Raw genomic sequence first — 14,643 nt, 5'->3', positions numbered from 1 at the left:
GCTGACCGCCTTTTGGAAGCCCCGCTTGGGTGGATGCAGCGCAGCACCCAAATGCCTCCGGCATCCTTTGAGGTCCCCCATGGCCCTGCCAGCCTTCTGGCTTGGCCCCAGAGAGGTGAGGGAGCGCAGGGTGGGAGGATGCCGAGCAAAGGAGAACGCCATCGGTGTGAGTCCTGGCTGCTCCCCGCAGCTGTGGGGTGGGCCATGGCCATCTGCATGGTGTGTAGGACACGGCCATGGTGGGGCAGGCTGGAAGAAGAGAGCGCCGCTCTGCAAAACGCCAGGAGGAAGCAACAAGGACCCCTCCCGCCCTGCCACTTGCCGAAGCCTGGGCTTCAACCAGGGACCTTTAGATCTTCAGTCTAACGCTCTCCCAGCTGAGCTACTTCGGCCCTGCCCTGAGAGCTTTTGTTCCCCTCACAGCAGAGCCGTGCCAGAGCGGAGGCCAAGGCGCAGGAGGTGCCTGCAGCAAGCTGTATGTTGCCTGGACATTGCCGGGCTCTGGATGTCCCTGCTGACCATTGCCCAACTTGCTCTGCCCTTGTTCTCCAGGCACGGGTTGGATGGCACCTGCTGTGAGGGTGTGGGGGGCAATGCCTGAACCAGTCCTTGTTCTGCCTGCCGTAAAACTAACACACGTACAGGTCCTCCCTCGTCCGCAGAAATCCACCAATGTCCCCACAGGTGGCTTGACATGCCTCCAGTCATTGGGAATGCCCCAGGACGGCCAACGGCAGCATCTCCAAAGAGCACTTTCCTCCCAAAGCCTCGCGTGGGGACTTTGCCCAGCCACGTTGGGCAGATCTCGAGAGGTGGAGATGCCGCAACCCAACATCTCTCATGGGCTTGTTGGACAGGAGAGGCTGTGAGGACCCCACAGGATAAGGGGGTGAGGCTGGAGAGCGATTGCTGACCGCCTTTTGGAAGCCCCGCTTGGGTGGATGCAGCGCAGCACCCAAATGCCTCCGGCATCCTTTGAGGTCCCCCATGGCCGTGCCAGCCTTCTGGCTTGGCCCCAGAGAGGTGAGGGAGCGCAGGGTGGGAGGATGTCGAGCAAAGGAGAATGCCATCGGTGTGGGTCGTGGCTGCTCCCCGCAGCTGTGGGGTGGGCCATGGCCATCTGCATGGTGTGTAGGACACGGCCATGGTGGGGCAGGCTGGAAGAAGAGAGCGCCGCTCTGCAAAACGCCAGGAGGAAGCAACAAGGACCCCTCCCACCCTGCCACTTGCCGAAGCCCAGGCTTCAACCAGGGACCTTAAGATCTTCAGTCTAACGCTCTCCCAGCTGAGCTACTTCGGCCCTGCCCTGAGAGCTTTTGTTCGCTCACAGCAGAGCCGTGCCAGAGCGGAGGCCAAGGCGCAGGAGGTGCCTGCAGCAAGCTGTATGTTGCCTGGACATTGCCGGGCTCTGGATGTCCCTGCTGACCATTGCCCAACTTGCTCTGCTCTTGTTCTCCAGGCACGGGTTGGATGGCACCTGCTGTGTGGGTGTGGGGGGCAATGCCTGAACCAGTCCTTGTTCTGCCCGCCGTAAAACTAACACACGTACAGGTCCTCCCTCGTCCGCAGAAATCCACCAATGTCCCCACAGGTGGCTTGACATGCCTCCAGTCATTGGGAATGCCCCAGGTCGGCCAACGGCAGCATCTCCAAAGAGCACTTTCCTCCCAAAGCCTCGCGAGGGAAGCTCCACGGGTGCGTGTGCACGTCCACTTGGTTGAGGTGGTCCCGAGGGTGTCTTGACACGTTCTGCCAAACGCTGATGGTGGAGGGCATCTCAGGAGTGTCGCGCACAGCCTGTCGTGATCAGAGCGGGACCCCTTGGCACGGGTCTCTCAGGACTTTGCCCAGCCACGTTGGGCAGATCTCGAGAGGTGGAGATGCCGCAACCCAACATCTCTCATGGGCTTGTTGGACAGGAGAGGCTGTGAGGACCCCACAGGATAAGGGGGTGAGGCTGGAGAGCGATTGCTGACCGCCTTTTGGAAGCCCCGCTTGGGTGGATGCAGCGCAGCACCCAAATGCCTCCGGCATCCTTTGAGGTCCCCCATGGCCCTGCCAGCCTTCTGGCTTGGCCCCAGAGAGGTGAGGGAGCGCAGGGTGGGAGGATGCCGAGCAAAGGAGAATGCCATCGGTGTGGGTCCTGGCTGCTCCCCGCAGCTGTGGGGTGGGCCATGGCCATCTGCATGGTGTGTAGGAGACGGCCATGGTGGGGCAGGCTGGAAGAAGAGAGCGCCGCTCTGCAAAACGCCAGGAGGAAGCAACAAGGACCCCTCCCGCCCTGCCACTTGCCGAAGCCCGGGCTTCAACCAGGGACCTTTAGATCTTCAGTCTAACGCTCTCCCAGCTGAGCTACTTTGGCCCTGCCCTGAGAGCTTTTGTTCCCCTCACAGCAGAGCCGTGCCAGAGCGGAGGCCAAGGCGCAGGAGGTGCCTGCAACAAGCTGTATGTTGCCTGGACATTGCCGGGCTCTGGATGTCCCTGCTGACCATTGCCCAACTTGCTCTGCTCTTGTTCTCCAGGCACGGGTTGGATGGCACCTGCTGTGTGGGTGTGGGGGGCAATGCCTGAACCAGTCCTTGTTCTGCCCGCTGTAAAACTAACACACGTACAGGTCCTCCCTCGTCTGCAGAAATCCACCAATGTCCCCACAGGTGGCTTGACATGCCTCCAGTCATTGGGAATGCCCCAGGACGGCCAACGGCAGCATCTCCAAAGAGCACTTTCCTCCCAAAGCCTCGCGAGGGAAGCTCCACGGGTGCGTGTGCACGTCCACTTGGTTGAGGTGGTCCCGAGGGTGTCTTGACATGTTCTGCCAAACGCTGATGGTGGAGGGCATCTCAGGAGTGTCGCGCACAGCCTGTCGTGATCAGAGCGGGACCCCTTGGCACGGGTCTCTCAGGACTTTGCCCAGCCACGTTGGGCAGATCTCGAGAGGTGGAGATGCTGCAACCCAACATCTCTCATGGGCTTGTTGGACAGGAGAGGCTGTGAGGACCCCACAGGATAAGGGGGTGAGGCTGGAGAGCGATTGCTGACCGCCTTTTGGAAGCCCCGCTTGGGTGGATGCAGCGCAGCACCCAAATGCCTCCGGCATCCTTTGAGGTCCCCCATGGCCCTGCCAGCCTTCTGGCTTGGCCCCAGAGAGGTGAGGGAGCGCAGGGTGGGAGGATGCCGAGCAAAGGAGAATGCCATCGGTGTGGGTCCTGGCTGCTCCCCGCAGCTGTGGGGTGGGCCATGGCCATCTGCATGGTGTGTAGGACACGGCCATGGTGGGGCAGGCTGGAAGAAGAGAGCGCCGCTCTGCAAAACGCCAGGAGGAAGCAACAAGGACCCCTCCCACCCTGCCACGTGCCGAAGCCCGGGCTTCAACCAGGGACCTTTAGATCTTCAGTCTAACGCTCTCCCAGCTGAGCTACTTTGGCCCTGCCCTGAGAGCTTTTGTTCCCCTCACAGCAGAGCCGTGCCAGAGCGGAGGCCAAGGCGCAGGAGGTGCCTGCAACAAGCTGTATGTTGCCTGGACATTGCCGGGCTCTGGATGTCCCTGCTGACCATTGCCCAACTTGCTCTGCTCTTGTTCTCCAGGCACGGGTTGGATGGCACCTGCTGTGTGGGTGTGGGGGGCAATGCCTGAACCAGTCCTTGTTCTGCCCGCTGTAAAACTAACACACGTACAGGTCCTCCCTCATCTGCAGAAATCCACCAATGTCCCCACAGGTGGCTTGACATGCCTCCAGTCATTGGGAATGCCCCAGGACGGCCAACGGCAGCATCTCCAAAGAGCACTTTCCTCCCAAAGCCTCGCGAGGGAAGCTCCACGGGTGCGTGCGCACGTCCACTTGGTTGAGGTGGTCCCGAGGGTGTCTTGACACGTTCTGCCAAACGCTGATGGTGGAGGGCATCTCAGGAGTGTCGCGCACAGCCTGTCGTGATCAGAGCGGGACCCCTTGGCACGGGTCTCTCAGGACTTTGCCCAGCCACGTTGGGCAGATCTCGAGAGGTGGAGATGCCGCAACCCAACATCTCTCATGGGCTTGTTGGACAGGAGAGGCTGTGAGGACCCCACAGGATAAGGGGGTGAGGCTGGAGAGCGATTGCTGACCGCCTTTTGGAAGCCCCGCTTGGGTGGATGCAGCGCAGCACCCAAATGCCTCCGGCATCCTTTGAGGTCCCCCATGGCCCTGCCAGCCTCCTGGCTTGGCCCCAGAGAGGTGAGGGAGCGCAGGGTGGGAGGATGCCGAGCAAAGGAGAATGCCATCGGTGTGGGTCCTGGGTGCTCCCCGCACCTGTTCGGTGGGCCATGGCCATCTGCATGGTGTGTAGGACACGGCCATGGTGGGGCAGGCTGGAAGAAGAGAGCGCCGCTCTGCAAAACGCCAGGAGGAAGCAACAAGGACCCCTCCCGCCCTGCCACTTGCCGAAGTCCGGGCTTCAACCAGGGACCTTTAGATCTTCAGTCTAACGCTCTCCCAGCTGAGCTACTTCGGCCCTGCCCTGAGAGCTTTTGTTCGCTCACAACAGAGCCGTGCCAGAGCGGAGGCCAAGGTGCAGGAGGTGACTGCAGCAAGCTGTATGTTGCCTGGACATTGCCGGGCTCTGGATGTCCCTACTGACCATTGCCCAACTTGCTCTGCTCTTGTTCTCCAGGCACGGGTTGGATGGCACCTGCTGTGTGGGTGTGGGGGGCAATGCCTGAAGCAGTCCTTGTTCTGCCCGCCGTAAAACTAACACACGTACAGGTCCTCCCTCGTCCGCAGAAATCCACCAATGTCCCCACAGGTGGCTTGACATGCCTCCAGTCATTGGGAATGCCCCAGGTCGGCCAACGGCAGCATCTCCAAAGAGCACTTTCCTCCCAAAGCCTCGCGAGGGAAGCTCCACGGGTGCGTGTGCACGTCCACTTGGTTGAGGTGGTCCCGAGGGTGTCTTGACACGTTCTGCCAAACGCTGATGGTGGAGGGCATCTCAGGAGTGTCGCGCACAGCCTGTCGTGATCAGAGCGGGACCCCTTGGCACGGGTCTCTCAGGACTTTGCCCAGCCACGTTGGGCAGATCTCGAGAGGTGGAGATGCCGCAACCCAACATCTCTCATGGGCTTGTTGGACAGGAGAGGCTGTGAGGACCCCACAGGATAAGGGGGTGAGGCTGGAGAGCGATTGCTGACCGCCTTTTGGAAGCCCCGCTTGGGTGGATGCAGCGCAGCACCCAAATGCCTCCGGCATCCTTTGAGGTCCCCCATGGCCCTGCCAGCCTTCTGGCTTGGCCCCAGAGAGGTGAGGGAGCGCAGGGTGGGAGGATGTCGAGCAAAGGAGAACGCCATCGGTGTGGGTCCTGGCTGCTCCCCGCAGCTGTGGGGTGGGCCGTGGCCATCTGCATGGTGCGTAGGACACGGCCATGGTGGGGCAGGCTGGAAGAAGAGAGCGCCGCTCTGCAAAACGCCAGGAGGAAGCAACAAGGACCCCTCCCGCCCTGCCACTTGCCCAAGCCCGGGCTTCAACCAGGGACCTTTAGATCTTCAGTCTAACGCTCTCCCAGCTGAGCTACTTCGGCCCTGCCCTGAGAGCTTTTGTTCCCCTCACAGCAGAGCCGTGCCAGAGCGGAGGCCAAGGCGCAGGAGGTGCCTGCAGCAAGCTGTATGTTGCCTGGACATTGCCGGGCTCTGGATGTCCCTGCTGACCATTGCCCAACTTGCTCTGCTCTTGTTCTCCAGGCACGGGTTGAATGGCACCTGCTGTGTGGGTGTGGGGGGCAATGCTTGAACCAGTCCTTGTTCTGCCCGCCGTAAAACTAACACACCTACAGGTCCTCCCTCGTCCGCAGAAATCCACCAATGTCCCCACAGGTGGCTTGACATGCCTCCAGTCATTGGGAATGCCCCAGGACAGCCAACGGCAGCATCTCCAAAGAGCACTTTCCTCCCAAAGCCTCGCGAGGGAAGCTCCACGGGTGCGTGCGCACGTCCACTTGGTTGAGGTGGTCCCGAGGGTGTCTTGACACGTTCTGCCAAACGCTGATGGTGGAGGGCATCTCAGGAGTGTCGCGCACAGCCTGTCGTGATCAGAGCGGGACCCCTTGGCACGAGTCTCTCAGGACTTTGCCCAGCCACGTTGGGCAGATCTCGAGAGGTGGAGATGCTGCAACCCAACATCTCTCATGGGCTTGTTGGACAGGAGAGGCTGTGAGGACCCCACAGGATAAGGGGGTGAGGCTGGAGAGCGATTGCTGACCGCCTTTTGGAAGCCCCGCTTGGGTGGATGCAGCGCAGCACCCAAATGCCTCCGGCATCCTTTGAGGTCCCCCATGGCCCTGCCAGCCTTCTGGCTTGGCCCCAGAGAGGTGAGGGAGCGCAGGGTGGGAGGATGCCGAGCAAAGGAGAATGCCATCGGTGTGGGTCCTGGCTGCTCCCCGCAGCTGTGGGGTGGGCCGTGGCCATCTGCATGGTGTGTAGGACACGGCCATGGTGGGGCAGGCTGGAAGAAGAGAGCGCCGCTCTGCAAAACGCCAGGAGGAAGCAACAAGGACCCCTCCCGCCCTGCCACTTGCCGAAGCCCGGGCTTCAACCAGGGACCTTTAGATCTTCAGTCTAACGCTCTCCCAGCTGAGCTACTTCGGCCCTGCCCTGAGAGCTTTTGTTCCCCTCACAGCAGAGCCGTGCCAGAGCGGAGGCCAAGGCGCAGGAGGTGCCTGCAGCAAGCTGTATGTTGCCTGGACATTGCCGGGCTCTGGATGTCCCTGCTGACCATTGCCACACTTGCTCTGCTCTTGTTCTCCAGGCACGGGTTGGATGGCACCTGCCGTGTGGGTGTGGGGGGCAATGCTTGAACCAGTCCTTGTTCTGCCCGCCGTAAAACTAACACACGTACAGGTCCTCCCTCGTCCGCAGAAATCCACCAATGTCCCCACAGGTGGCTTGACATGCCTCCAGTCATTGGGAATGCCCCAGGACGGCCAACGGCAGCATCTCCAAAGAGCACTTTCCTCCCAAAGCCTCGCGTGGGGACTTTGCCCAGCCACGTTGGGCAGATCTCGAGAGGTGGAGATGCCGCAACCCAACATCTCTCATGGGCTTGTTGGACAGGAGAGGCTGTGAGGACCCCACAGGATAAGGGGGTGAGGCTGGAGAGCGATTGCTGACCGCCTTTTGGAAGCCCCGCTTGGGTGGATGCAGCGCAGCACCGCAGCACCCAAATGCCTCCAGCATCCTTTGAGGTCCCCCATGGCCCTGCCAGCCTCCTGGCTTGGCCCCAGAGAGGTGAGGGAGCGCAGGGTGGGAGGATGCCGAGCAAAGGAGAATGCCATCGGTGTGGGTCCTGGCTGCTCCCCGCAGCTGTGGGGTGGGCCATGGCCATCTGCATGGTGTGTAGGACACGGCCATGGTGGGGCAGGCTGGAAGAAGAGAGCGCCGCTCTGCAAAACGCCAGGAGGAAGCAACAAGGACCCCTCCCGCCCTGCCACTTGCCGAAGCCCGGGCTTCAACCAGGGACCTTTAGATCTTCAGTCTAACGCTCTCCCAGCTGAGCTACTTCGGCCTTGCCCTGAGAGCTTTTGTTCCCCTCACAGCAGAGCCGTGCCAGAGCGGAGGCCAAGGCGCAGGAGGTGCCTGCAGCAAGCTGTATGTTGCCTGGACATTGCCGGGCTCTGGATGTCCCTGCTGACCATTGCCCAACTTGCTCTGCCCTTGTTCTCCAGGCACGGGTTGGATGGCACCTGCTGTGTGGGTGTGGGGGGCAATGCCTGAACCAGTCCTTGTTCTGCCCGCCGTAAAACTAACACACCTACAGGTCCTCCCTCGTCCGCAGAAATCCACCAATGTCCCCACAGGTGGCTTGACATGCCTCCAGTCATTGGGAATGCCCCAGGACGGCCAACGGCAGCATCTCCAAAGAGCACTTTCCTCCCAAAGCCTCGCGAGGGAAGCTCCACGGGTGCGTGCGCACGTCCACTTGGTTGAGGTGGTCCCGAGGGTGTCTTGACACGTTCTGCCAAACGCTGATGGTGGAGGGCATCTCAGGAGTGTCGCGCACAGCCTGTCGTGATCAGAGCGGGACCCCTTGGCACAGGTCTCTCAGGACTTTGCCCAGCCACGTTGGGCAGATCTCGAGAGGTGGAGATGCTGCAACCCAACATCTCTCATGGGCTTGTTGGACAGGAGAGGCTGTGAGGACCCCACAGGATAAGGGGGTGAGGCTGGAGAGCGATTGCTGACCGCCTTTTGGAAGCCCCGCTTGGGTGGATGCAGCGCAGCACCGCAGCACCCAAATGCCTCCAGCATCCTTTGAGGTCCCCCATGGCCCTGCCAGCCTCCTGGCTTGGCCCCAGAGAGGTGAGGGAGCGCAGGGTGGGAGGATGCCGAGCAAAGGAGAATGCCATCGGTGTGGGTCCTGGCTGCTCCCCGCAGCTGTGGGGTGGGCCATGGCCATCTGCATGGTGTGTAGGACACGGCCATGGTGGGGCAGGCTGGAAGAAGAGAGCGCCGCTCTGCAAAACGCCAGGAGGAAGCAACAAGGACCCCTCCCACCCTGCCACTTGCCCAAGTCCGGGCTTCAACCAGGGACCTTTAGATCTTCAGTCTAACGCTCTCCCAGCTGAGCTACTTCGGCCTTGCCCTGAGAGCTTTTGTTCGCTCACAGCAGAGCCGTGCCAGAGCGGAGGCCAAGGCGCAGGAGGTGCCTGCAGCAAGCTGTATGTTGCCTGGACATTGCCGGGCTCTGGATGTCCCTGCTGACCATTGCCCAACTTGCTCTGCCCTTGTTCTCCAGGCACGGGTTGGATGGCACCTGCTGTGTGGGTGTGGGGGGCAATGCCTGAACCAGTCCTTGTTCTGCCCGCCGTAAAACTAACACACCTACAGGTCCTCCCTCGTCCGCAGAAATCCACCAATGTCCCCACAGGTGGCTTGACATGCCTCCAGTCATTGGGAATGCCCCAGGACGGCCAACGGCAGCATCTCCAAAGAGCACTTTCCTCCCAAAGCCTCGCGAGGGAAGCTCCACGGGTGCGTGCGCACGTCCACTTGGTTGAGGTGGTCGCGAGGGTGTCTTGACACGTTCTGCCAAACGCTGATGGTGGAGGGCATCTCAGGAGTGTCGCGCACAGCCTGTCGTGATCAGAGCGGGACCCCTTGGCACGAGTCTCTCAGGACTTTGCCCAGCCACGTTGGGCAGATCTCGAGAGGTGGAGATGCTGCAACCCAACATCTCTCATGGGCTTGTTGGACAGGAGAGGCTGTGAGGACCCCACAGGATAAGGGGGTGAGGCTGGAGAGCGATTGCTGACCGCCTTTTGGAAGCCCCGCTTGGGTGGATGCAGCGCAGCACCCAAATGCCTCCGGCATCCTTTGAGGTCCCCCATGGCCCTGCCAGCCTTCTGGCTTGGCCCCAGAGAGGTGAGGGAGCGCAGGGTGGGAGGATGCCGAGCAAAGGAGAATGCCATCGGTGTGGGTCCTGGCTGCTCCCCGCAGCTGTGGGGTGGGCCGTGGCCATCTGCATGGTGTGTAGGACACGGCCATGGTGGGGCAGGCTGGAAGAAGAGAGCGCCGCTCTGCAAAACGCCAGGAGGAAGCAACAAGGACCCCTCCCGCCCTGCCACTTGCCGAAGCCCGGGCTTCAACCAGGGACCTTTAGATCTTCAGTCTAACGCTCTCCCAGCTGAGCTACTTCGGCCCTGCCCTGAGAGCTTTTGTTCCCCTCACAGCAGAGCCGTGCCAGAGCGGAGGCCAAGGCGCAGGAGGTGCCTGCAGCAAGCTGTATGTTGCCTGGACATTGCCGGGCTCTGGATGTCCCTGCTGACCATTGCCACACTTGCTCTGCTCTTGTTCTCCAGGCACGGGTTGGATGGCACCTGCCGTGTGGGTGTGGGGGGCAATGCTTGAACCAGTCCTTGTTCTGCCCGCCGTAAAACTAACACACGTACAGGTCCTCCCTCGTCCGCAGAAATCCACCAATGTCCCCACAGGTGGCTTGACATGCCTCCAGTCATTGGGAATGCCCCAGGACGGCCAACGGCAGCATCTCCAAAGAGCACTTTCCTCCCAAAGCCTCGCGAGGGAAGCTTCACGGGTGCGTGCGCACGTCCACTTGGTTGAGGTGGTCCCGAGGGTGTCTTGACACGTTCTGCCAAACGCTGATGGTGGAGGGCATCTCAGGAGTGTCGCGCACAGCCTGTCGTGATCAGAGCGGGACCCCTTGGCACAGGTCTCTCAGGACTTTGCCCAGCCACGTTGGGCAGATCTCGAGAGGTGGAGATGCCGCAACCCAACATCTCTCATGGGCTTGTTGGACAGGAGAGGCTGTGAGGACCCCACAGGATAAGGGGGTGAGGCTGGAGAGCGATTGCTGACCGCCTTTTGGAAGCCCCGCTTGGGTGGATGCAGCGCAGCACCCAAATGCCTCCGGCATCCTTTGAGGTCCCCCATGGCCCTGCCAGCCTCCTGGCTTGGCCCCAGAGAGGTGAGGGAGCGCAGGGTGGGAGGATGTCGAGCAAAGGAGAACGCCATCGGTGTGGGTCCTGGCTGCTCCCCGCAGCTGTGGGGTGGGCCATGGCCATCTGCATGGTGTGTAGGACACGGCCATGGTGGGGCAGGCTTGAAGAAGAGAGCGCCGCTCTGCAAAACGCCAGGAGGAAGCAACAAGGACCCCTCCCGCCCTGCCACTTGCCGAAGCCCTGGCTTCAACCAGGGACCTTTAGATCTTCAGTCTAACGCTCTCCCAGCTGAGCTACTTCGGCCCTGCCCTGAGAGCTTTTGTTCCCCTCACAGCAGAGCCGTGCCAGAGCGGAGGCCAAGGCGCAGGAGGTGCCTGCAGCAAGCTGTATGTTGCCTGGACATTGCCGGGCTCTGGATGTCCCTGCTGACCATTGCCCAACTTGCTCTGCCCTTGTTCTCCAGGCACGGGTTGGATGGCACCTGCTGTGTGGGTGTGGGGGGCAATGCCTGAACCAGTCCTTGTTCTGCCCGCCGTAAAACTAACACACGTACAGGTCCTCCCTCGTCCGCAGAAATCCACCAATGTCCCCACAGGTGGCTTGACATGCCTCCAGTCATTGGGAATGCCCCAGGACAGCCAACGGCAGCATCTCCAAAGAGCACTTTCCTCCCAAAGCCTCGCGAGGGAAGCTCCACGGGTGCGTGCGCACGTCCACTTGGTTGAGGTGGTCCCGAGGGTGTCTTGACACGTTCTGCCAAACGCTGATGGTGGAGGGCATCTCAGGAGTGTCGCGCACAGCCTGTCGTGATCAGAGCGGGACCCCTTGGCACGGGTCTCTCAGGACTTTGCCCAGCCACGTTGGGCAGATCTCGAGAGGTGGAGATGCCGCAACCCAACATCTCTCATGGGCTTGTTGGACAGGAGAGGCTGTGAGGACCCCACAGGATAAGGGGGTGAGGCTGGAGAGCGATTGCTGACCGCCTTTTGGAAGCCCCGCTTGGGTGGATGCAGCGCAGCACCCAAATGCCTCCGGCATCCTTTGAGGTCCCCCATGGCCCTGCCAGCCTTCTGGCTTGGCCCCAGAGAGGTGAGGGAGCGCAGGGTGGGAGGATGCCGAGCAAAGGAGAATGCCATCGGTGTGGGTCCTGGCTGCTCCCCGCAGCTGTGGGGTGGGCCGTGGCCATCTGCATGGTGTGTAGGACACGGCCATGGTGGGGCAGGCTGGAAGAAGAGAGCGCCGCTCTGCAAAACGCCAGGAGGAAGCAACAAGGACCCCTCCCGCCCTGCCACTTGCCGAAGCCCGGGCTTCAACCAGGGACCTTTAGATCTTCAGTCTAACGCTCTCCCAGCTGAGCTACTTCGGCCCTGCCCTGAGAGCTTTTGTTCCCCTCACAGCAGAGCCGTGCCAGAGCGGAGGCCAAGGCGCAGGAGGTGCCTGCAGCAAGCTGTATGTTGCCTGGACATTGCCGGGCTCTGGATGTCCCTGCTGACCATTGCCCAACTTGCTCTGCCCTTGTTCTCCAGGCACGGGTTGGATGGCACCTGCTGTGTGGGTGTGGGGGGCAATGCCTGAACCAGTCCTTGTTCTGCCCGCCGTAAAACTAACACACGTACAGGTCCTCCCTCGTCCGCAGAAATCCACCAATGTCCCCACAGGTGGCTTGACATGCCTCCAGTCATTGGGAATGCCCCAGGACGGCCAACGGCAGCATCTCCAAAGAGCACTTTCCTCCCAAAGCCTCGCGAGGGAAGCTCCACGGGTGCGTGTGCACGTCCACTTGGTTGAGGTGGTCCCGAGGGTGTCTTGACACGTTCTGCCAAACGCTGATGGTGGAGGGCATCTCAGGAGTGTCGCGCACAGCCTGTCGTGATCAGAGCGGGACCCCTTGGCACGGGTCTCTCAGGACTTTGCCCAGCCACGTTGGGCAGATCTCGAGAGGTGGAGATGCCGCAACCCAACATCTCTCATGGGCTTGTTGGACAGGAGAGGCTGTGAGGACCCCACAGGATAAGGGGGTGAGGCTGGAGAGCGATTGCTGACCGCCTTTTGGAAGCCCCGCTTGGGTGGATGCAGCGCAGCACCCAAATGCCTCCGGCATCCTTTGAGGTCCCCCATGGCCCTGCCAGCCTCCTGGCTTGGCCCCAGAGAGGTGAGGGAGCGCAGGGTGGGAGGATGTCGAGCAAAGGAGAACGCCATCGGTGTGGGTCCTGGCTGCTCCCCGCAGCTGTGGGGTGGGCCATGGCCATCTGCATGGTGTGTAGGACACGGCCATGGTGGGGCAGGCTTGAAGAAGAGAGCGCCGCTCTGCAAAACGCCAGGAGGAAGCAACAAGGACCCCTCCCGCCCTGCCACTTGCCGAAGCCCGGGCTTCAACCAGGGACCTTTAGATCTTCAGTCTAACGCTCTCCCAGCTGAGCTACTTCGGCCCTGCCCTGAGAGCTTTTGTTCCCCTCACAGCAGAGCCGTGCCAGAGCGGAGGCCAAGGCGCAGGAGGTGCCTGCAGCAAGCTGTATGTTGCCTGGACATTGCCGGGCTCTGGATGTCCCTGCTGACCATTGCCCAACTTGCTCTGCCCTTGTTCTCCAGGCACGGGTTGGATGGCACCTGCTGTGTGGGTGTGGGGGGCAATGCCTGAACCAGTCCTTGTTCTGCCCGCCGTAAAACTAACACACCTACAGGTCCTCCCTCGTCCGCAGAAATCCACCAATGTCCCCACAGGTGGCTGACATGCCTCCAGTCATTGGGAATGCCCCAGGACGGCCAACGGCAGCATCTCCAAAGAGCACTTTCCTCCCAAAGCCTCGCGAGGGAAGCTCCACGGGTGCATGCGCATGTCCACTTGGTTGAGGTGGTCCCGAGGGTGTCTTGACACGTTCTGCCAAACGCTGATGGTGGAGGGCATCTCAGGAGTGTCGCGCACAGCCTGTCGTGATCAGAGCGGGACCCCTTGGCACGGGTCTCTCAGGACTTTGCCCAGCCACGTTGGGCAGATCTCGAGAGGTGGAGATGCCGCAACCCAACATCTCTCATGGGCTTGTTGGACAGGAGAGGCTGTGAGGACCCCACAGGATAAGGGGGTGAGGCTGGAGAGCGATTGCTGACCGCCTTTTGGAAGCCCCGCTTGGGTGGATGCAGCGCAGCACCCAAATGCCTCCGGCATCCTTTGAGGTCCCCCATGGCCCTGCCAGCCTTCTGGCTTGGCCCCAGAGAGGTGAGGGAGCGCAGGGTGGGAGGATGCGAGCAAAGGAGAATGCCATCGGTGTGGGTCGTGGCTGCTCCCCGCAGCTGTGGGGTGGGCCATGGCCATCTGCATGGTGTGTAGGACACAGCCATGGTGGGGCAGGCTGGAAGAAGAGAGCGCCGCTCTGCAAAACGCCAGGAGGAAGCAACAAGGACCCCTCCCGCCCTGCCACTTGCCGAAGCCCGGGCTTCAACCAGGGACCTTTAGATCTTCAGTCTAACGCTCTCCCAGCTGAGCTACTTCGGCCCTGCCCTGAGAGCTTTTGTTCCCCTCACAGCAGAGCCGTGCCAGAGCGGAGGCCAAGGCGCACGAGGTGCCTGCAGCAAGCTGTATGTTGCCTGGACATTGCCGGGCTCTGGATGTCCCTGCTGACCATTGCCCAACTTGCTCTGCCCTTGTTCTCCAGGCACGGGTTGGATGGCACCTGCTGTGTGGGTGTGGGGGCAATGCCTGAACCAGTCCTTGTTCTGCCCGCCGTAAAACTAACACACGTACAGGTCCTCCCTCGTCCGCAGAAATCCACCAATGACCCCACAGGTGGCTTGACATGCCTCCAGTCATTGGGAATGCCCCAGGACGGCCAACGGCAGCATCTCCAAAGAGCACTTTCCTCCCAAAGCCTCGCGAGGGAAGCTCCACGGGTGCGTGCGCACGTCCACTTGGTTGAGGTGGTCCCGAGGGTGTCTTGACACGTTCTGCCAAACGCTGATGGTGGAGGGCATCTCAGGAGTGTCGCGCACAGCCTGTCGTGATCAGAGCGGGACCCCTTGGCACGGGTCTCTCAGGACTTTGCCCAGCCACATTGGGCAGATCTCGAGAGGTGGAGATGCCGCAACCCAACATCTCTCATGGGCTTGTTGGACAGGAGAGGCTGTGAGGACCCCACAGGATAAGGGGGTGAGGCTGGAGAGCGATTGCTGACCACCTTTTGGAAGCCCCGCTTGGGTGGATGCAGCGCAGCACCCAAATGCCTCCGG

At 61.4% G+C, this 14,643-nt stretch overlaps 1 non-coding gene across 1 annotated transcript; it reads right to left on the bottom strand.

Annotated features, from left to right (window-relative positions):
* Positions 1-319: 319 nt before the first annotated feature.
* On the bottom strand, positions 320-392 carry TRNAF-GAA (transfer RNA phenylalanine (anticodon GAA)). The gene has a single exon. It is a non-coding gene; the product is annotated as a tRNA-Phe (tRNA).
* Between the last annotated feature and the right edge of the window lie 14,251 nt (positions 393-14,643).

This window comes from Rhea pennata, chromosome 30, assembly GCF_028389875.1.
Source record: "Rhea pennata isolate bPtePen1 chromosome 30, bPtePen1.pri, whole genome shotgun sequence".
Lineage (NCBI taxonomy): Eukaryota > Metazoa > Chordata > Aves > Rheiformes > Rheidae > Rhea > Rhea pennata.
The sequence above is the reverse complement of the archived record's forward strand: the minus strand, read 5'-3'. Positions and strand labels throughout refer to the sequence as shown.